A 23,670-nucleotide genomic window follows, 5' to 3' on the forward strand; every position below is an offset into this window, starting at 1 on the left:
ACCCCCAGCCTGGCGTCTCTCCTCAGGCCTAACGCAGCCACTCTGGAACTGGATAAATTCGGCCAGAGCGTACACATTCTCCTGACCTCTCAACCACCACACCTACCGCTAAGAAGCAGCTACCACATTAACCCCGCACCAGCTGCACACATACCTTGTGCGCACACGCACCTTTTGACTCTCTCCACCCTCTCTACTGACTCGAACCTCGGTTCCCAAGGGCGTTCAACCTACCAGCGCCTTCAGACCATACCAATGGTATATAAGGCGCTATATAAATGCAAAATAACAATAACAATAACAATAACAATTCCACTCACCTATTCACTTCTTCAAAGTCCTTCTGGATGCTTGGTCAAGGAGTCATGTGGGGAGCATGGAGAGGGCAACAAACATATCACATCTACTTCATTAAGTATGAAAAACAAACATATTTACTGTTAGAAGAGCTTCTTCAATCCAAAAGGGCATGCAGAAAAGAGCACATAGGTTAGGCGCTTGAACTGCACTAATGGGCATGACAGATGTACAAGAACCTCTGAAAGTAAATGGTTAGTGATGGTCCAAATGATACATATTTAGCTGACTGACTAATGTTTTCGGTCTCATTCGCTCTTCAAGACATAGGAGAAGAAGGTTTAAAAGAGAGGTCAACCATCCTTTTTAGGGCTTATGTGACTTAACCTTTCCTAGTGTTTTAACTGTAGACATTAAAGTGCAAGTGCATGATCCAAATTAATTGTCCCTTTTAACTGTTGAAAAACGTAGCACATGTAAGCCTCTTGGCATAGGGCATTACGTTTTCCATGAGACTGTTTGCTTGGCAATCTTCTAAAAAACAAACAAATCTCCCACCAGATTGCAAGGAGTATACAGTTAATCATCCTACATATAAGGCTGAGCCAAATAGGTGGAACTGACATCTTCCACCTCCCTTCCTCCTTTTGGAATGCATTGCCTCTGTGTACCAGAGGTATAGCCTACCATACCCAATTTCTATGCACTTAAAACCCTCCTTCTTAATGGAAACAAGAATACAAATCGATCCCTCATTTCAATTCTTCTGGAATCATCAGCGTCACAATTCCATCCATTTTGAACATGCGATATAGAAATACATTGGGCCTCATTACGACCCTGGCGGAAAGTGACTGACCGGACCGCAACAGCGTAAATAGCGTTTCCGCCATTGCACGAAGGAGCAAAGTGCGGCTAATCACGACCCATCGGGCACGAGCATTACGCCATGGCGGAATCCGAAAGGCTGCGATGGCGGAAATGACCCCAAAACGGCCCTTACCGCCGCCGTACGCTGCACCAGGTGCAATACCGCCACCCATCTTAGCGGTCACCGTAATGAGCGGTCACCGTAACGAGCGGGCACCGCAAATTACGGCCACCGTAAATATACGGAAACGGAAGTAAAAGCATGTGGCCGGAACGGGAAACAGCACGCCGCACAACTATAAAATCCGAATCCCAACACAACCATTAAAAATCCGACCCTGACACACATCCCAACCCGTTAGCAACCCCAGTTAAAAAAATAAATATGGGAAAGGTAGCCAAGAAAGCGTGTGACCGCAAGCGGCAGGTACACTTCTCCCGAGAGGAACTGACCGTGCTCACCGAGACCCTCCAGGAAAATGCCGCCGTCGTCTTCTCCAGTCAAATGACCAGGACGGCCCTTGCCAACAAGAAGGCCATATGGGCCCTGGTGGCACAGCGCGTAAGTGCGGTGGGGACAACACCCCGCACGCCACAGCAATGTCGCAAGCGGTGGGACGACCTGCGGATCCGCGTACGCAGCATACTTTCTGCGAACAGGAACATCGCCACAGCTACCGGGGGGGGTTCAGAGTCGCCCATCAAGTTGACCCCCTGGGAGGAAATCTGCGCCTCCACCATAGGAATGGAGAGCATAGAGGGAGTCGGAGGGATGGAGAAAGGAGTGCCGACATCCGGAGAATCAGGTAGGTTGGCCAAGAGAAACAATGCGAAATCCACAAACCACGAACATGTGCAGTACCATGTGACCCCATAGTGCAATACATACTTTGCCCTGACAGCGCCCTCTAAAAGTCAGAATGAACAAACAAATCAATCAAGAAGCCATAAACAACCCCTACATGTGCAGCATGCACCCCCTAACTGCAGGCAGCCAAATGAATGCATCCTCAATCCACACGAAAATGAGACCACCTCCAAGGCCCAGTCCCAAATCAGCCTCATGTACCACCCCAATGCATTTGATACGTTGCCATTCCAAATCCGACAGACCCATAACTAACGCTCGCCCCTCTTTACTCCACCACAGGGTCCGATACCAACGACGAGCTGCAGGACACCCCTACCAGCACGCCTGCAAAGAGGGCCAGGACCAACGTCCCAAGAGCCTCCACCTCAGGTGCAAGGATCAAGACACGGCAGCAGCAGGAATCAAGTGGCAGCACACTGGAGGGGACTGCAACAGGCACCCCAGCAGCCAGCAAGTCCACAACCCCAGCACCACAGGTCCCCCCAAAGAACGTATCTGATGGCACTGCCTCTGGTGGTAGCAGCACCATAGGTGACACAGCTGTCATGCCAGCATGCTCCGACACGGAAAACAGTGCTGGCGACGTAGGTACCATCCATGACCTTTCCCAATCCCCCTGCATGTTCCATCCCCTACACCATGACGAAACCACGCAGGGGCACCCTGAAGACGACGACTGGCCAACCCCCACAAGTCCTGTGCCAAGGCAACATGTGTTGAGCAGCCCCCCTGTCACACCACCGCAAATGTCCATGGCCCAGCAGAGGCAACAGTCCCTCGACCTGCTGATCGAGCAACAGCAGGAAGTGTCCACGCTACTCAAGGACCATGCAAATGAATGCGGGGGTTCCAGGGCAGCCATGGAAACATCCACCGAGACACTCAGGGCACAAATAGAGAAAAGTAGTGAGAGCCTCAGGGGAGAAATGGAGAGAAGCACCGAGAGCCTGAGAGCACAAATGGAGAAAAGCACCGAGAGCCTGAGAGCACAAATGGAGAAAAGCACCGAGAGCCTGAGGGGGGAACTGCATGCGACGTCCAAAGACGTTTGTGCTGAACTTGCTGCTGTGCGCCGTGTGCTCTCGGAGCTCTCACAAACCCTCAGAGACATGCATGGACGCGAGCAGGCAGAGACATCATCCGTGGCAAGTTCCGTCCAGGGCAGCCCCCAACGCAGATCTGGCAGGAACCTGCGCTCCACGGGCAGGGGTGCCCCTGATACCCGTAGAGGGGGCTTGCAATAGCGTCCAACCACGGACAGCATGCATATTTGGACACTGGTGTTGGGGGGTGAGGTAGTAGGGTGGAGGGGGTGTGTTGGGCTTCACTGGGTGGCGGGTCCATAGGGTGTATAAATCAAATCACATTAACAATACAGCATCTCATAATCATCCAATGACATGTGTGGACATTGATATTTGCGTACGAGGCCTTCATAGGCGTACAGTCCACAATGTGCCTGTACTACACACACACAGTGCCACAGGTCCCCTTTCCGTGTAATAGGCACCATGCGTGGTTGCTAGAAGCATGCATCTATGATGCTCTGTCGGATTGCACGTGCATCCTGTGCCTCATGGACTCCTTGAGGTGCCTCCACATCCCCACCCTCATCATCATCATCATCTTCAGGTGCATGCAGTACAGCGTCAGGGGGCATGGGCACATTCCTACGTGTGCACATGTTGTGCAGCATGACACATGCCATGACCATCTTAGAAACCTTCTCATGGCTGTACATGAGTGCCCCGCCAGACCTGCTGAGGCTGCGGAAACGAGCCTTCAGTAGGCCGAATGCCTGTTCAATGACCACACGGGTACGTGAGTGGGCATGGTTGTAGTCCTCCTCATGCTCGTTCTGTGGGTTCCGGATTGGTGTAAGGAGCCATCTCTTCAGTGGATACCCGGCATCACCTGTATGAGACGAATAAAGGGTGTCAGTGGAATGATAGTGCTAAGTAGCCCCCCCCCCCCCCTGCAAGGTCATTGACGCATCAAATGGGCCACGATGTCATGCATGGAATGAGACTCACCGAGTAGCCAGGATCTGTGCCCTGCGTGTCGCTCCATGTAGCGTGGTATTCTTGTGTTCCTCAGGACCATAGAATCATGGGTAGATCCTGGAAATCTGGCACAACAATGCGTAAATATCTTGTTGGAGTCACACACCATTTGCACATTGATTGAATGAAATTGTTTCCGGTTGCGGTACTGGACCTCCATGGCATGTGGGACAACCAATTCAACATGGGTGCAGTCGATGGCACCAATGCAACCCGGGATGCCGCCAAGTGCATGGAATCCCACTTTAGCGTTGGTAATCTCCTGGTACGTGCGTGGTAGTGTGATGTGGTCGTCGGCGTGCTTCAGGAGGGCATCGTGCACTTGGAAGAGTGTCCGTGAGAACAGTGGCTGTGAAATGCCATGCAACTGTCCCACTGTGTGCTGGTAGGTGCCTGTGGCCAGGAAGTGGAGTGCAGACACCACCTTCAGTAGGGGTGGGATGGCGGTTGGGCTATCTATCATGCTCACGAGGTCAGCATGTGTCATGTCCACAATGGCGATTATGGTGTCCCGGTCCAAACGGTAGAGGGTGTGGATCTGCTCAGCAGTGAGGTTGAACGGATCGGCTCGGAGGCGTGGGATTGCGGGCCGCCTGCGTGGTGGTAGTGGCAGTGCTTGTGGGCCTTGCTGACCCTGCCTTGCCCTCCTCCTCCTCCTTCTCCTCCGTCTCCCCTGTGCGCCCGGTTGTTGTACCTGTTGTTGTTCGTCGTCTTCTTGTAGTTGTAGCACTTGCAGTGCTATCTGGTCCCCCAGGCCCAACATCGCTAGTCCTGCCGGTAGCATTTTGGAGTGGGAGTGGTTGTGGGAGGGGTTTGGGTCTGCTATATATGTGCTGTCGGCCTGTATGGCCTCCACCTGTGCTGATTGAATGATTCTGTGGCAGATGCTATCCCTTCTGGCCGAGCACGTCCCGCACGTAAGGCTGCATTTGGCCGCATGGCATCTTGGGATTGGAATCATGTATCTAATCCCGATGGCAGTGTGATGTACTTTGACTGATCTTCATGGTATGCTCCCATTGTTACACATGCTATGATTGCAGCCGCTTACATACCTGTGAAGAGTCAGTGGTATGTAGGGCTCGATCGATGGCCGACCCTCATGCAGCACAGTAACGTACTTCACCGACGGGCGTGGCGTCCCATTTGTGATTGCAGCCAGTTAGCATCATGACACACAGCCGCACTACATTGATGTAATTGTGAATGCAAGCGTTCACAGAAGCCTTTTCGACGTAATGTTGCAAGTGAGGAATTCGAAGGCCAGCATTTTGGGTTTTGAAGTAGCGGCGAGGATACGCCCACAGGTCTGGCTGGAAATGTAACGTTCTATTGTAGAATGTCCTTGGGACATGGCCCATAACGAGCAGGCAATGAATGATATGAATTGAATGGGATGCGCAATAGCGTAGTGGACGATAAGGCAGGACGTTCCCAAATCCATCTTGCTTCACAACACTACAGATCCGGCCAGGGGCACAGTGGTTTTTGCGGACTGCATTACGCACAGACGCGATGGAAGTTTCACATATTATGTGAGTGAATATTCATGCGTTTTCATTGCGGGATGAGGGAATGATGAATGGATGCATGGACTGATGATTCCGTTTAGGGTCTGCCATGTACATGGGTTTTTTGATTCACTCCCCTTCCCCTGCGTTATGTGATGCAAGGCTGCCATAGTGGGACATACGTCTATCTGCCCTTGTCGGATCCTCCCTGTCTCGACGCGCCTTCATACACTTGTGTCTAGGCACGTTACTAATCCCATGTCATGGGTTCTATCTTGACGGACGCATGCACATTAACCGACGTTGCCAATGGTGTATTTAGCTCGATTGGTTTCGTTATGATTCGATACTGATTTAGGGGTGTGTATATTCCTTTGGAGTGGGCTAGCATGCATATGGGTGTGGATTTGGTGTGTTGAATGAAGATTGTAATGCATCATGAGTCCCGTAATGCAATCGGTTAATTTGTGTTTCTTTTGGGTGACAGGTATCTCCTGCCCTATTGCAGATGCCATCTCTACGCCACTCCTCCAGATGGTTTTTACTCTCGACTCCTGCAGCTTCGGGTGAATCAGTGGAGCACCATTTCGATCTTATGGGACGATCGCCAATGGGCCACATGCCCTTACGCTGTACTGGTGGCTAGGTGCAACATTTCGGCCTTTCAGCTCGACTAGTGCCTGCCTCATGGGACGGACCTGCGGTTCTTGCCGCTTCCATGTTGCCTTTTGGAACGTTGATGTAGGCCCTGTGTGCCATGATGGTACAGGGCGTCACACAAGTGGAAGCCGGTCAATTATTGCAGATGCAGCCCTCGGTGATGATGGTTGTTTTGGTGGTATTTTGCAAATTGCTGTGGGGCCTTTGTCATTTGGATGTGCATTTAAATTGTATTCCGATATTTGTCGTGTTGCGTTGTTCTTTGCAGGTGATGTGGCGATTTTCGCTTTGTGGCGGTATGTATTGCGAGATGATCTGCATTGTGTTCCGCCTTCTGAGTTGAGTTGTGTGGTACAGTACTGGCCGCGTTTGCCTACGTAGCACAGTATGGTCACGGATAGGGGCTGCCATTGTGTCTGTTTACATGATGTGCTGTTCAGGGGCGGGGGATTGGCTTTTGGCCGACTGGTGCCTGTCAGCCAGGTCGATTGGTGGAATGATGGGTTGTTCAGAATGTGGCTGGTCACAGGTGACTGTGTTTGCGTGCGTTTGTTGGAGGGGGACTGGGGTCATGTCCATTGGAATAGCTTCTGTATTGATGCCATCTGTGCCCTGCAGCTCCCATCGGCCCCTCTTGGGATGAGCCTGGCTGCTCAGTCACTCTGCCAACTTGTGTGGTACATGCTTCTGCTGATGGTTGGTTTGTTTACTGGCATGAGTACAGGGCTGGTGCAATCCCCCTCAGGATGCTGTTTTGGATGTTGCCTTGCGCTGGTGGCAAGCGATGGGGGACTACTGTTGTTTTGTGTCATGTGTTCTTGATTTTCATTTTGATGTATTGTACCTTCACATGCCTGTGCTGCGTCAGTACGGCTATGGTGACATGCCGTACATGGATGCCCACTCACGGGGCGCTTTGAGCCCCTGCATGCTTTTCTACGTTGGCATGCATGGGTGAATTGTGGATTTCACTGGTTGCATAGTGTGAGTACATTGCGCCTGCCAGGAGTTGTGCAATGTGGCCAGGGAGTGGAGTACAGGCACTCAGTGGGCCATTTACGGTTGGTTCACGTTGCCGTATTTCTCGCCATGGCGGAATGGTACTTTACGACGTGCTTGATGGCGTTCAGTACATGTCCGCTAGGGTCAGAATTCGCGTACCGTTGCGCCATGGCGGTGATTCCGGTTTTGCAAGGCGCGCGTGCGCGTACTTGGTGCAGTTAGCGTTGCCGTTCACTGCGGTGTCGCTAATGGCATCGTACTTTACGGTGACGGGTCATGATCGCAACGAGCGGTGTTCGATGGCGGTATTGCATTTCCGCCATCATTTTTCAATTTCCGCAAGGGTCGTAATGAGGCCCATTATGAGATAACATAACGTAGCGGAATATAGACTAGACTAAATTCCTCCATTTGCATGTGTTTGTATTTATTTACTGTTCACTTGAGAGGTGCTTACACAGGAAGTAAATACTGTCTCAAAGCGCCCGCAGGGCAGCAGGGAGGGGACAGGGGATGAAAGTCAATGTAATTCCAACAATGTTAAATAATGAAATACAGCAAAAAGAAGAGACAATGGGGATGGGAAGGCGAACCTACTATGCCTTGTGAGTGTTCAGAATGTGCAAGTGCTCGTAAAGAAACTCCCACCAATTTACGATTGATGTTTTGCTTCTCCCTTTGTGTACACATTTCCATCTCTCACCAGACACTATCACTGACACACGTAAACAGACAGCCTGCATTGCTATTTTGCTGGAGCTCGCACTGAGATCAGGTGACACATATATGGGATTTCATTAGTATCTTGTTATACAATCAGTGGTCGAAGTGGGCGGGACCCGTCGGGAGCGGTGCTCCTTTACTTCTTTTACTTCTTTTAATTACATTTTACCATTCCTATACTTTTATTTTAAAAAGAAACCATTCCAGAATGGAAGAAGGAAGCAGTTGAAATGTGCACTGAGTGCACTGCACAGACCATTCCCTTAAACAGCAGGCGCGTTGGTTTGGGTGTTTGTATTGCTCATGGGAGGGGGCGCGGTGATGGGGTTTTTGGGGAGCGGGAGGCAAGCCAGTAGGGAACATAGTTCCACTACTTCTTTTCGTACACTTCGACCACTGTATACAATGCCACTGCATGCTCACCGATATCCTACACGTCTGAGTCAGGGGTGCCACTCAACTCTCCCTAAAACATTCCTTTGGTTCTCTGCCAGGTTAAACAAGCAGACTTGCATTCATAAAAGCATATGAACTGTCTTCCCAGCTGCTGATTCACCCTCATTTCCTGGCAGTCATCATCTGCCAGCTAAGATGTTCCTACACAATACATGACTAATCCTTTCACTTACGGGTGGATGTACAATTTTAGTAGTAGTAGGTGTTAGTAATTTACTATAAAAAGGATTTCCAATTAAAAAAGTGTATTAGTATTACTGTTAAATTTCAATTGAATTATTAATGTATAGGAACATTCAAATTACAAACCACTATTAAAAAGTATACTTTTTATTTAGGTTTATGGTTATATTGAATCTTACACAGGCCAGAAGAGTAAGCGATGTTTTAATGAATGCTACTGCACATTGAATATGCATGAATTTGGTTCTTTTTCCTCAATCTACCTTGTATTGTATTCCAATTACTGCACAGTTAGTGGGAGGCTTCCACATGTGCGAGTGCAAACTTCACCTTAGGAAAAGAGACTGTCTCCTTTCACTGTCAGACAGAATTGGATAAACCGTGTTAAATGTTTAAATATCTCCCAATCACTGAATATGCACGAATTTCAGCATTAATGCAGTCCTGTTTTTATTTACATTTGACGTTTGCATCTGGGCCACAGCTGTTCGCAATCAATCCTATCACTTTGCTGTCGCATATTATTTTCATACTTCAACAGAATTTTACATAACACAGCAAACCACTGGTCATCTCAAACCGTGTCTTCTTCTGTAACTTTGCTAAAAAAAAAACAAAAAAAAAACCTTTTTTGTTACGTCCCCTGCACAGTGTTAAAATCCTAATAATCATTGGCACAGTCACTTAATTTGGTCTTGCTTGTCATCCACCCAATTCACCCTTCTTGGCACATTTGCAATTCAGTTCCACCCTCAAAACATAATGTTCCTTGCTGAACATTTCACCTCCATAGAATTACTTTTTTTTAAACCAATGTTATTGCGAAAATGTCCAACATTAAAAATCACGTTTGTCAAAAAATGCCCCCTCAATTGTCCACCTGTAAAATACATTGTCCTAACATCTGGTACAACATGCAAGGTACCCATGCATGTACTATCCTTGCTGTACAGAACATAGATCTGGAAATATCAGAAAAATCAGATCAAGCCTAAACAGGTTTGATCTGATTCTAGAAGTATGCATCTCCTGAAAAATGTTCTCCTCAACTATGATTTGCAGTCCCAGGAAACATGTCTCAATCATGTCCCTGCATTACTTGCCATCTTTCCAGAAATGTCTGGGATGTGTCATTGGGCATTATGGTTCATGCATGTGTTCACTGTCATAGTAGCTCACCTGATTGGTGATTTAGCAATACGGTAGAAAGACGGTAGGCTATGCGTTCATAGCTTGACACATTACTCCAAGAGACAACCACTGATGCTTAGCACATGGGATAAGGCAAGTTCTCTTTTCTGTTTTTCAATGCTTTCTCTATGCTCAGCATAGCTCCCAGCAAGGCCCACCGACTTGTGATAGTATTTAGAGGTTGTTAGGGCACCACAGAAAACCATTATCTGTGATGGCTTCCAATACACTGTCCTTCACAGTGTAGCCTCCTAGAAGGATGATGTTGACCACTGACATTCACTATCTCAATTGTTAACTGACCCTCTGTGTGTCAGTCGATTTGTGTTGCATTTACAAGTGCAGCTTTTGGATCAGGATAGCGTCCCTTCTAGCTTCTCTGCATTGCTATTGGTCTGTGCATCAAATAGCCTGTATCATATAGCACATCTTTAAGTACCAACTCCATTGTTCAAACTTCTCTCCCCATGTATGACCCATTCATGAGCAATCCTGCCGTGGTCCCAGGCAGTCATTGCCTAATCCAGTTGACTTAACTGTGACCCAAACGAATGCTGTAAATCTTGCTTTTATGTGGACTATTTTTAAAGGTTTTCTGAAATGCACATAGAAGAAAATGATATTATTTTTGAGTGTGTCGATTCGTATGGTGAAGTATGGGCTGTATCACAGTGAGGTGCCTAAAAGTTGATTAAATTGCCAACATTTTTCTGACCCTTTTCTAAAGTACCTGTGGTGGACCATAGTCATTCATGGCGAGAAGAGGTTTTGGAGGAAAGTTATGGGCTGATGAATCGACACGCAAGATAAATGAGGATGTACTTATGAGACTTTGGGCTCTAAGGCCTTTTGGAGCTTAGGAGGAGACATGGGGTCTTGGGAAATCAGTGAAACAAATAGGAAGTGAATGGTGATTGCTGTGGAGGCATGGGTCTGAGAGCAACATATATCAACTACTTAACATCATCTTGCCATGAAAGCATACCAGATACAGACAATACATCCAATAAAAATCTATACAACAAAAGTGGAATAGCAGGATTAAATTATCAATTTCAGGATCACCGATACAGAACACAGCAACAAGTTGCGACTGGCACAAATTACACTGCTGCAAAAAAACAGAATAAAAAAACCCTCAATGTTGTTACAAGTCATACAGTTTTATACAAGTGGAAATTTAAATGGGCATTATCCATGAATGTTTCCCTGCAGAGCCTCACCCAAAAGAAAAAAACAGTATAGCAAATACAACACCATAAAATTGAGTATATTCACACAAAAAAAACTCCAGGAGAACCCATATTTTGGATGTCAGCATTATTTAAACATGTCTTCAAATTTCTCCTCCAAAGATTCTTATGCAGCGGGCTGAGAAATACAAGTGATGGACTTTCTTAGCACAACAAAAAGTGCAGTTATCATTATATTGAAATTGACACGTTTTATTTACAGTGGCAAGTGGCAATGTTCCCAAAAGACAGTTTAGAAATAGGCTGCATATATACACTGGGTGCAAATCATTAAAGTATGGGTCCTGCCCCATATGTGTTATAATAACTATTAGGAGGACGGAACTAAGAACCTATTCAGAGATTTCTCTAAACAGTCTTCCAATAACTCATTCGAGAAGACAGCTTTCACCATTCTCCCTGTAAAAGGTTAATGGACAATGGGACAGTCAAAGAGGCTGGCAACCCCATAGACCTAGCCAACTCTTTCATGTGTGCAACCAATTGGAGTGGCATAGCTACCGGCAAGTTTACAGCATCTATTAATGGCATTGTGGCTTATATTATTTGAACATGCGAGCTTACATTGCACGGTACAATACATATCTACTTTTTTCTTCGAAGCAAATAATATAATTTTATTTATTATGTTTTAAACCGAAAATCCATTTAACATTCCCCCAATGAGAATGAACGTTTGACATTCAGCAGGCACCAACATGGATAGTTGGTAATTATAATCTCATCGTTAGATACATGCGATGTAGAAGATATGAGAAGAATGATAATGTGGCTTGAAATATTAAATTACATTAATGAGAAGCATTAATTAATCAACGTGTTTGACCAAATGAATGGCCATAAAATTTGAGTATTAAACAAAAACGTTGTGAAACAAATCTGTGATACTTACTTCATCACTATATATGTGGGGGACTGATCTTAAGATGATGGGTGAGTATGTAATATTATGTCCAAAGGGAGTAACGTGGCATTACCTCATTGGGCAATTTCTGGGCTATACAACAGGGATGACTATCTGTCCTGGAAATTGGCCAATGGGAAACCCCGCTATCCACCCAGTCTTGCTTGCTGCATGGATGTCAGCACGGGACCCCCTCTCATCATGGGAGTTTGCACTGACAGTCATACTGCCAGCACCGCATGGATCTCAGTGTGGCATTAACATGATGAGAGCGAGCACCGAGCTGACAGCCAAGCTGCCGACAGAACGGGCTCCCTCTCATCATGGAATGCCACACTCAGACCAGCCATGCCTGTCAGCATGGGGCACCTGCGATGAGAGGAAGCTCTGCACACAAAGCCATGCGATGTGGCCATGGTTCTCAGTATGACACTACCTCGCTTCATAGGTGTCCACACTGAAAGCTATGCTGTCTGTGTGGCTCCCCTCCATAATCGAGTCATATCTGAAATACGCGGCCCAAGCCCCCAAATCACCCTCCCCTTGTCCCCAGCTTTCCTTACCTGCTCAGGGTGGGGAGTTGAGGCCCCCTGCCAGACCAGCTCACCTCCCCAACAGACACGGCTTAAGCATGTGAAATCACCTACCTTCCTCCCCCACTCTTTAACTTGTTAGGGGTGGCGGGTTGCCATCCACTCTCCCACTCTTTATTGGATATATTCGTCTCAGGGTTACATCTGGCAGGTGCACCCTAGCTTTTATTAAGCCTTGCCCCTCCCTACCCGTGCGTATTGGCTGGGAAGTAGTCAGTTCCCTGCAACCACTCCATGCAGATTGTCTGTTTTTTGTTTGTTTTTTTCTTCATTTTTTAAAGGTACATAACAGTCTTATATACCACACCCTAAGGTCACAAGAGATGTTAGGGGCCCTGAAGTCCTTGTTAAGCACCCTCACTGTGCCCAGGCATTTAACTTGGTATTCTCGGACCAAAACACCCAGTATGGAACTCTTGGCTAGGTGTATAAAGTTTAATTAAAGAAGACAATTGGGAATTTAAACAAAAACACATTTAATGTATTATTTTTTCCAAAAATGATAGAGGATTTAGCCAAGGATAATTGCTGATTGTGGATTTTGAATGACATTGACTGCACCTTTAATATCAACGAATGCATTGGTATTATGGATAGTTGTCTAGACAAAAATCAACATAATCTAAATAGTATAACATTAAGATATACGTCATGGACAAAATCATAATATTTCTAATTTTAACATTTACAGTCGGTTATGTTAGCTGACATGGAACTTACTGACATAAGACATATCATTTCCAAAATGGCTATCACATCTTATGGTGGAAAGTGAATTGTTATGAAATTTAATGGCAACATATACGATTGAATGCAATAAGAGAATTGTTTATGATTATAATAACAACATGATATCTTAAAGAGCATTAAAGGATATGTTGGAGTACACTGTATATTGAAGTTAGAGAAATATACAACTCCAAGATTGCTGTTATGGGCCTTTGTGTAATGTAAGCCGAATGACCTTTACACGTTTCTCTTAAAAAATAATTATTGATGCACGAGGCATAATAAAGTTGCCAAAGAGGGGTGTTATGCAGCAGCAGTCTAAACTACCTGCCATTTAATAGTTTCATATTTCTTTTTGTAAAATACATTCTTTGATTTTAGATGAAGAACTGAGTATCTCTGCCTGATAATCCCTTGTTAACCTTTTTTGACGTAACCAAAGACACAATGTATGTGATGCCATTTCCTCTGATACCAGCATGTATCTACATTTCCATTACTCCTAGACAACATTATGCTTGACATTTTCTCCAACAATGGCATTTCTCTTACACCGAGAAAACGTCAATTAACATGGCTTACTTCATGACCCCTTGATCTGCAGCCATAATATGAACATAATATGCTCATTTGCCTTTGTGTTTTTATTTCAGAGTTACTTTTAATTGATCCATCATGTCGCCTCCCTCCCTCCTACATATGTATTCATCATACACGTGTCAAAAGTGTTTATAATCAAAACCGATGCAAATACAACACATATCAAATGCATTCAACCTCACTTCATAAGACTTTTTTTTACAAACAATGATCCTTTTGCATAGCAGGTCTTTGCCTGTTTTTCTTGGAGTTTAACACTGCTGCAGAAATGGCTTTAAGAACTGAAAACAGTATTTTAGTATTGATATATACAGTTGTAAATCAGCAATGTTTTTTTTCTGTTGTTTATATGTGTTCCTATTCATCATAAAATGTCCTTGCCGTTTGGCATGATTTTGAAAGATATGTGGGCAAAGGCTAATTTTAAATGCGTGACCCCTTCCCCTGTCTCATGGCTTCCAATACACACTTCCCAAGCGTGTGATTTCCTCCAGAACTGACATGCCGGAAATCCAAGTCGTTGAAGTCAGCTGTGCTGAATGACTGTTTCCACCCCTGCTTGTTGCTCTTTTTTGTTTGACTCATTCGCTTTTTTCACTTTTTTTCAGGAAATACTCAATGTGAGAGATGTTAGGAGCAGCTGCACAGAGGGAAACCGTACCTTTACTTCTAACCACAATTGTAATGATGGAGACTTTAAACAATATGGAATATGGGACTGACCCTTGTGGCACTGGACTGGCCATTGGTTTTTGTTTTTGGGCCCAGTTTGGCTAGACCATTATACATCTGACTATATTCCACAAGCCCAGTAGGATTATTCACCAGTTTAATTCCTAGTGATTTCCTTTAGAGGTGTCTTTTCCTTCTTTGTCATTTGTTTTTTGTCTTCTAAGTTTGTCCCAGCCATCTGGTTCCACCCTTATTTGTTTTCAACTAATGCTCCCCCGCTTTTCACTGTTTTTCTTTATCTATATTTATTTTATTGTACACTCTCCCATGAGGGATCTGTTCCCTTTTCACTGGTGATTTTCTTTGATCGCCCTTCCACTTGTCTCTCTGCATCATTTTTGGGTGGGAAGGCCTCCAAAATCTAGTTCCTGGGAATCCCCCATCACTGCTGCACCCACCTATTTCATTCCCTCATAGGGTAATTCCTCGTTCGTGAGGTCGGCATCTTGTTCCCCCCCCCCACTATGTTCTCATGAATTTCTCACATCTTACCCATTTCTCTTCACTGTTCCCATCTTACATTTTGGCTTTCCTTTTGCCTCACCTCATCTCACCTCATCTCAGTTGTTTGAAAAATAATGTTTCCCTGAATTTGGAGACTGGCTGGTTTGTGTCTGTTGCCAGGGTTTCAGGTTGTGGGAAGTCAATAAGTAAATATGATGCCCAGTCACTGACATTTCCTCATAATTTAGAAACACATTATGTTATATAATTGTCAATGATGTACGAATACCATTTATAAGCAGGCTCATAATTTTGCATCAGAGTACTGAAGTTGTGTTGGCTATGACCAGTAAACTTGTGAGAACTCCAATGCTCACCTGAAGGTAAAAGTAGTGAGCAGTTGCAGGGGAGGCTCCTCTTAACCTTCCTTCCACTGCAATCCTGACTACACTACTCTCTGTCTGTGACTCTCTTCTTTTTGTGGTTATACTAAGCACTTTCTCTTTATTTAATTTTTTTAATTAAATATGTATTGGTTAAACGTATTCAAAAATATGGCATGCATTGTATAAACACGTTTTTTTGGCTAATCATTTACATTACTTCATTCCTTCTTGTTTCTCCCTTACACATTCTGACGTTTTTGTGCATATAATCTTTAGCACTTGTTCTGCTACTGTTTGCAATCTCTGTGATTTGGTGGAAATTAGCCAGTTTTAGAACCTCTGTTTTCTTGCCGTTTCGAGTTAGAGATATTATTCCAGTTCATGTTGTCTCTGTCTTGATCAATTAGTTCTACTAAATCACTGAGACATGTATCATTCTCTAAATGACTAGGATCTTCCCTTGCGGGACTCTGTGTTTCTGGGAACATGCAAAAAAAATGTCTTCTCCCGTGAGGTGGCATTATCCACTGTTTTCATGAATTCTCTTCTTGCTCTTTTAGGTGATTGTATCTGAAACGGGGTTGGCGGGGTTCGTAGATTTTGGGGAAATGCCCTTGAGCCATTAGATTTAGTGGTTTAGTAGTCTGGAGGGCTCTTAGGAGGGTCCAGTGATATTTCACTGTTTGTTTCCCCTTCTATGTCCAGCCAGGCAGACGTCGCCTTCATAAGTTGGCGGGTTTTCATTACCAGAGGTCCGTGTCTTAGTACTGGAATTCAAATCACTTGGTAGTGAAACTAGGGTGTAAAAGATGTTTATACACTTAAGAGCAGACTTCTGGGGACTGTTACTGGCTGTATTTTTTGATGTGAGAGTAGTAGCCTCTAGTTTGCTGCTACTAGAAGGTCTTTCTCGCAGCCCAGAGCTCAGTCAGTTCTGTAACTATTACTCAAGGCAGCTTCAATGAGAGAGGAAGAGGGAGAGGTAGAGGAATGAGGCTTTGATGAGAGCTGTGTGTTGTCCGCATAACAGTACCATAGCCATGCCCTTTCCCTCCAGCTCCACCCATGCTGGTGGCGAGGTGTGTGTGTGCAAATGTGGAGCTCATATAAAATATCCTGAGACGCCTATGTTGGACATAGTGATGAAGGTCATATAAGGTCCAGGAGTAGCATGTGGGTGCAACAATCAATCCCTACAGTAATGCTTCTGGTATTGGGGTTCTTGTTTTTGATGCAGTCTCTGTCTATGAACATCATCCCATGATTGTGGGTCATTGTTCATGACCGTGCATGCTCGGGCTGAGAACCAGCACTGCCCAAAATACTATTCACATGACACAAGGAGCAAAAGAGCCATCATGTCACATCTGAGTGGGCGATGTAGCTGGCATGTCCTACCTTATAAAACATATGACACAAGTATGAACAAGTATGCATGTATCAAGTACAAAGACAGGCCACGGTCTGTGCTTGTGCACAGCACAATGATGCTAATGACAAAGAATGTGCCTGTCATATGTCAACTGATGGACACATATTGAACAACTACCATGCACATACATGAAATGGTATGCAGACAGGCACACTCATTGCCATTCATAATGTCCAAACGTTTCACATGGGCTGTCTATGGAGGGGCCATTTTCAGACTGCAAGAACGGAAACCTCTGCATAACAATCCACCATCAGCTATTGTTCACCATGTAGGGTATGGCAAAACCCCTTACATCATACAAGTTGTATTGCATCAACATCACACCTGCTACTCGGGCAGTGGTCTGTGGGCACTGATGCACAGTCACTCTGGCCACACAACAGGGTGTGATGACAGACAGCTCTGATATGCATCAGGACAAGGCATCCCATAGGAGCAGGTAACAATTAACATGCAACTACGCATGAAATGATGTTATTGGTAAACATCTATCCTATGTACCTGTTCAGCAGTGCAAATTGCCATGCAGCAAGAATGTAGCAAATAACAGTACATGTAGGTGTGTCTTTTCTTGTGCATGAAACAGTGGAGTACACTGTGGGTGATATGTACTGTCACACGGACATGTGCCACACATGTCCTCAACACATGATACGTACAGAATGAAGGCCATGTAACATGAATCTAAATGTTATCAAATATTCATTACCCAAGGATGCCAGCCAACTGCAGCCAGATGTACAGCTACAAATATATCTTGTGTCTTACATGACTGGCGGAACATACAATGCACAAGAAATGCCACTCACCAGATGTGCCCTAATAGCTCTCCAGGCCTCCCACACCTTGCACATGCTCAAAGTGGATACGTTGACTTGTGGCCTCTTCATGCGGTGTCAGCTGCTCCTCCTCTGGGGGCCCCCTTCAGCGACTAGTGCAGAGACCAGGTTGACAGTGAGCTTGCGCTTGGCACAATATGTGAGATCATTCTACTACTTCTGAACCTGGTCAGCAGTGCGCATCTCCACACCTAAGGCTTTGATCTGGTCTGTGACCCGCTGCCAATGCACCATCCATTGTGCGGGTTGTATGGAAGCTCCCCACATCCTGGCACATCTCACAATAGTGACTGGTTAGGTAAATGAGGATCTGGATCTCCTCATCAGTGAAGCATGTCTTTCTCAACAGACCCGTCTCCTGTTCCGTGTCTTGGGTTGACGCCTCTTTCTGCTCTGCAGAGCATCCCTTCTTTGCCTGAGGGGCCCTATGTGCTGGTGCTTCACCTGTCTGTCTGTGACCATATTGACGTCCAGGTCCCGAGTCACCTGTGGCCTGAGACCCTCCACATCCTCCTGGGTTTGGGGTAGATTTCTCCTCACCATGTCTCCGACCCCGACCCTGGCTGCACCCTTTCCCTCTTGGGGCCTTTCAACTCATGTTTCAGGTGTAAAGGATGAATGGAAGGCACACCGAGTTATTGTTCTAGACAAAATGAGGAAGGGAACAGTATACGTCATGTGCAACATATATGTGCTGTCCAGCAAGGCTCCAATGTACCCCAAAAGCAAAGGAATATGGTACTCCATACGCAGAGGCTCACCTAAACTCCATATTTGCATACCTGAAACCCAGAAAGCTTCCGAAAAGTGAAAGTTTTGGTGCACAATAGGCAGAGGCACCCCTAAACTCCAACATTGTATAAGCAATACCAGGAATGCTTTCAAAAAATGGAAAAAGCAGTACAGAATACAGAGAGCACCCCGAAACCAAGAATTGCCCTTGTGGCAACCCCCCATTCTCAAAATGGACAAAAATATGTGCGCGTATGGGCAGAAGGAAAAACTACTGTACTTGGTATCTGAAGAGAATGGATTCCATGGCATACTCAAATACATCTAAACGATACTCATCCATCTTTGTTTGTTCGCGCACACAACCAGTGTTGTGCATCCATGTTCTTATGTATCTCCGTCAATGCTGTGAGCCGCGTGGGCATGCTGCATGCATCGCGTCTCACATAACGTACGTGCTATTGGCCTTTACTGACTTAGTAGGGAAACAGGGAAGAACCCACACTCCTTCCTCTATGCCAGTTTACCTGCCTTCTTCTGCCCTGTGCTGCCTCCCACCTTGACATCTACTGCTGCTTGTTCAGTGTGATTGCCTGCCGCCCACCTGCACTGCTTTGGGAGTGTCTGCTGATCTGCCATTAACTGTGCTTCTGTGTCAGGCCCTGTGACCACCTCAGCTGATGTGTCAGACTCCCACCTCTCAATTTCATCACCACTGCTCCACAGCCCACCTCCAGGACCACTTTGCCCACCCACACCTGCTTCAGAGTTTACTATGTCTGCACCATATTCCTCTGACCAGAGCAGCAACCCCACAGCAGCAAGGCAGAGGGCTTCCAACTTCAGCTCCAGGGAAGTTGACATCCTGGTGGAAAAGGTCCTGTGGAACTATGATGCCCTCTTCGACCCCACGCAGCAAAGAATCAAAGAAGGACACAGGAAGATCTGGGGAGAATATAACGGCTGCCATCAACATGGAGGGTCTGGCAGTCCACAGCACCAAGAGTGCCCATAAGAACTTGTAGGACCTCAAATCCAGTACCCACACCAAGACTTTGCAAGCTCTGAAGGTTGGTGCAGCTGTGGAGGTGGACCGTTCGGGCAGGTGCATGTTTTCATCCAACTACATGTTGGTCCTGGTAAGGTTCTACCCAGAGCTGTATGCCCAGATTTACGACTGGAAACAGTGTCTGGAGGCTCCTGGTGAGTAGTCAATGGTGCACCACTCTACAGTGCATGTGTGCTCTCCATGTGCATGCATGTTTGTAGTTGCACCCTTATGTATGTGGTATGTGTGTTTCAGTGATCCACAGTGGCAGGCCGTGCCCAGACAATGATTCCCATGTGTGAAGCATGGCATCTGTTTATTGGACATATACTTCTATTTTCAGCGTGCATAGTTGTACAGTTGCAAAAACCATTCCCATGCAATGACACGTCATGATTAGACATGCTTGGGCGGCAAGGGTGCCAGATGAGAATGTGGTGCCCATGTCAGTTACATGCCTGATGGACATGATGTTGTGTGGACAATTGCAATGTGTAGCTATACACCCTCCACATCTGGCAGGGACATGTGCGTTTGGATGTTTGGCAAAGTCAAGTTGTAGCATTGTCATTTCGGTGACTTTGATGTGATTTGTCATGGCACTGCACGTGTACTTTGAGTTGATATCTGCACATGCCATGTGTATGTGCTTGGGGTTATGGCATACTCACGTGTGCCTGTGCAAATGATGCATGTATGTGTTGCCTGCTCACATGTAGGACGGTGAGGCATGTTGTTTCATGTGACTGTGTGGACAGACACCCAAGAAGGTGTTGGCATGGCCATGCTGTGAGTGGTGTAATCATGAGTGTCTACCAGTGGCCAAGATTCCACTGTGTGTCTTGCCAACAATGTGTCCACAGCGGTACCTCAGCCCATTTGTACTTCCATGCATTTCATGTTTGGTCAACCTACCAGTTTCCCCCCTGCCCACCCCTGTGACCCTGTGGCATGTCTCCCATGGCAACCCAGAAGGTTGCAGTTGGGTCATGTTGCCTTTTCATTGTGGCATGTCATTTCTCTTGGTATGTGTCTGTACACTGCCCTCTTTGTGCTGCGTTTGTATGTGAATGTATCATGACTGTGTTTTTCTTTTTTTTTTACATTTTATTTATTTATTTATTTCTATTGCGCTGCATCCCGCAGGCATCAGAACTCTTTACACAAAGACAAGGGACATGATGACGGGACAGCACAGCAAAGAGGATTTCTAAAGTTGGGTAGTCATGTTTGTGAAGGATTTATTTGAATAGGAAAGTTTTCAGTTTTTTTTTAAAAAATTAGCTGGTTTGTTTCAGTTCTTAGGATTTCTGGTAGGGTATTCCATTTTTCGATGGGTTTGGTGGTGAATGCTCTGCCTAATCCATTTACTTTTTTAGATAACTTGGCCTCTAGTAGCCCTTTGTTCAAAGATCATAGATTTCTGGTAGGTTCATTAAGCAATATGCCCCGATCGGCGGGGGCATTACCGACTCAGATAATGACCCGGGGCCCATAGTTATAGGCCCCGAGCGAAGCGAGGGCCTTAACGAAGGCCCCGGGGCATTACCAGAGTCAGTAAAGCCGCCACCGCGAGGGGCATATAGCTATTAGTACTCCAGGCTGCAAAAACTGCGTTACCGGGGCACTAAAAGCATTATTTCTTTCCCGAAACACTGCAGCGTTTCGGGGGAAAAAAAAAGACGTCAAAGAAAATGCCTGCCATGGAAAGGGAAAAGAGAGTCAGTTTTCCTTTCCATGGCGGCCATCGGGAGCGGACGTGCTGGAAACAGAAGCGTTTCCAGCGCCTCTGCTCCCGAAAAAAAGAAATTAAGTGGGTTTGGGAGGGCGGAAGGGGGGAAAAAAATAAAAAAATAAAAAAAACGTACCTGGGTGCCCGGCGGGGGATGATGGAAGTCTCCAGCTGTGTGGAGGCCCGGAGCGGGGATGGCCCCGCTCCGAGTCTTCACACGGCTGGATGCTTTCATCGTCCCCCGCCGGGGACCAAGGCATAGAAGGTAAGTGGGGTGGGGAGGGCAGGGAGGTGGGAGGAGGGAGGGAAGGAAAAAAAAAGCCTTACCTCAGTCCCCAGAGGGGGGTGAAAGTAGCCTCTCAGCCTTGGGGAGGCTCGGAGCAGGGATGGCCCCGCTTCGAGCCTCCTCATTGGCTGAGGGGCTGACATGCCCCCTGCCGGGGACAAAGGCCGTCGAATCCCGGTGGAGGGATTCCCGGCCTGTTAATGACTCGGCGAGGGCCAATCAGAATGGCTCTTTCATTGTGATTGCGCCCTCGCCGGGTACTAATATTTCTTACGTTGTTTTTGGAGGTATATTGGACCATTTCCATTTGTGGAGCGGTGGACTAGCATCAGTGATTTAAATGTTATTCCTTCTTCTATGGCTAGCCAATGCAGGTTTCTCCTTTCTGTGATGTGATCCCTTTTGCTTTTGCCAGTGATGGTTCTAACCACATTGTTTTGGATCACTTGGCATGATTTATGCATTTTTTGCTAGCACCTAGCATAAGTGCATTACCATAGTCCAATCTCGATAGTATCGTGGCTCTGGCTATGGTCGCGGTGTATTGTTTATTTAAGAGAGGTTTAATCTTCTTTAGGAGTTTTTGGTAGTATTGACAGTTTCTTTTTAAATAAGCTACCTGAGTCTCAGCCCCAAGTGATGTTTGCATATAAATTGTTAATGTAAAAGGTTGTGTAGTCTGGGCTTAATCTTTTAATGGCTTGAGGTGAGCCGAAGATCATAAATTCGGTTTTTGTGCCGTTTAGGCACATCCAATTTACCTTCATCTAGGCTTCAATGATATTGTAGATGGATGTTAGTGTATTACTGTCTTTGCTGTAGTACCCACTGAGTTCAAAAAACAGCTTTGTATCATCAGCAAAGTTCGTGAAAAATATCCCCAGTTGGGTTAGTAGTGTACAAAGACATCGAAGATACAAGTTAAATAACAGTGGGGAGAAGCTAGCTCCCTGCGGGACACGGCAATCCACTGGCCTAGTTGTTGATTGTTGGTTGTCAGTGAGCCTGGGTTGTTATGTCTGTTTTAATGTGAATTGCATGTCCATGTATGTAAGTGTGGATGCTGTTGGTTGTATCATAGACAATTCATGTTACTGTAAATGTTGTGTATGCCACAAAGGCTTTGATGCTGTACACTGATGTTGCTGTTCTGTCTCCTTTACTGCAGTTGCTGCAGCTGGAGAAGAGGGTGGAAGTGGTGCTGTGAAGCATGGAAGCAGGGACCATTCCACCACACCAAGGCGAAGGCCCCAGCCACTCCCCTGTGACAGCTCATCTTTGGGGAGCGATGTGGCTGAGGTAGTGACAGGACCATCAGGCATGGCTGATGAGGGTAAGTCCCAGGAGATGAAGGTGGCTGGGGATTCCTCAGCAGTGGTGGGACAGGGTGATGCCACACAGTGGTCATCCACAAGGGAATAAATCCTGGATTAATCCAGATTGACAGAGGGGGAGGCTGAGGAGGTGGCCGTTGCAGCCCAGGCAATGTGGTCAGGTGGGGGTGTTGAGCTGGGTGTTCATGCTGCAAACCTCTCCTAAGGGCATGCGGCTGTACAGGCCACTGTGAAGGTGCCTGTTCAAATTCCTGTCCCTGGGCCATTGGATGCTCAGTGCGCACTTTCTTGGATGACTCCACCCTGACCAGCATCCCCATACCAGCTGATGTGTCCATCAGGGATCAGGTGCTGCCTCTGCTGGCTGGCCTCACAAGCAGAACCTCAGTTATTCATAATGATGGACAGGCTACTTGTGGTATGCTTGCTCATCATCACAATGAATTGTGCCGCCTCATGGCCTTGCTGGCAACAGGCCTGTTCTCTGGTGGGCTAAATGGCTGTTCACTGCCACAACACCCTCCTCGACTTCCTCCTCTGTGTGCCAGTCATCCTCCAGGGTGCTTTCTGGGCCACATACCAGCATGGTCCCCTGTGCACCGTTGCACCACCAAGGCTCTGTCTGGTGGAGCTAACATCCCCACCTGAGGTGGGAGTCCAATCTACGTCAGCTGAGGTGGTCACCATGCCAACCCAGGCACCGGCACAGGCAAAGGAGGGTCAGCTCCGAGCAGTGCAGCTGCTGTACGCCCCCGACAGTTGTCATCACATCTGAGGGTGTATCGACATGGTGGCA

This window comes from Ambystoma mexicanum, chromosome 8, assembly GCF_040938575.1.
Source record: "Ambystoma mexicanum isolate Mex_15411 chromosome 8, UKY_AmexF1_1, whole genome shotgun sequence".
NCBI lineage: Eukaryota > Metazoa > Chordata > Amphibia > Caudata > Ambystomatidae > Ambystoma > Ambystoma mexicanum.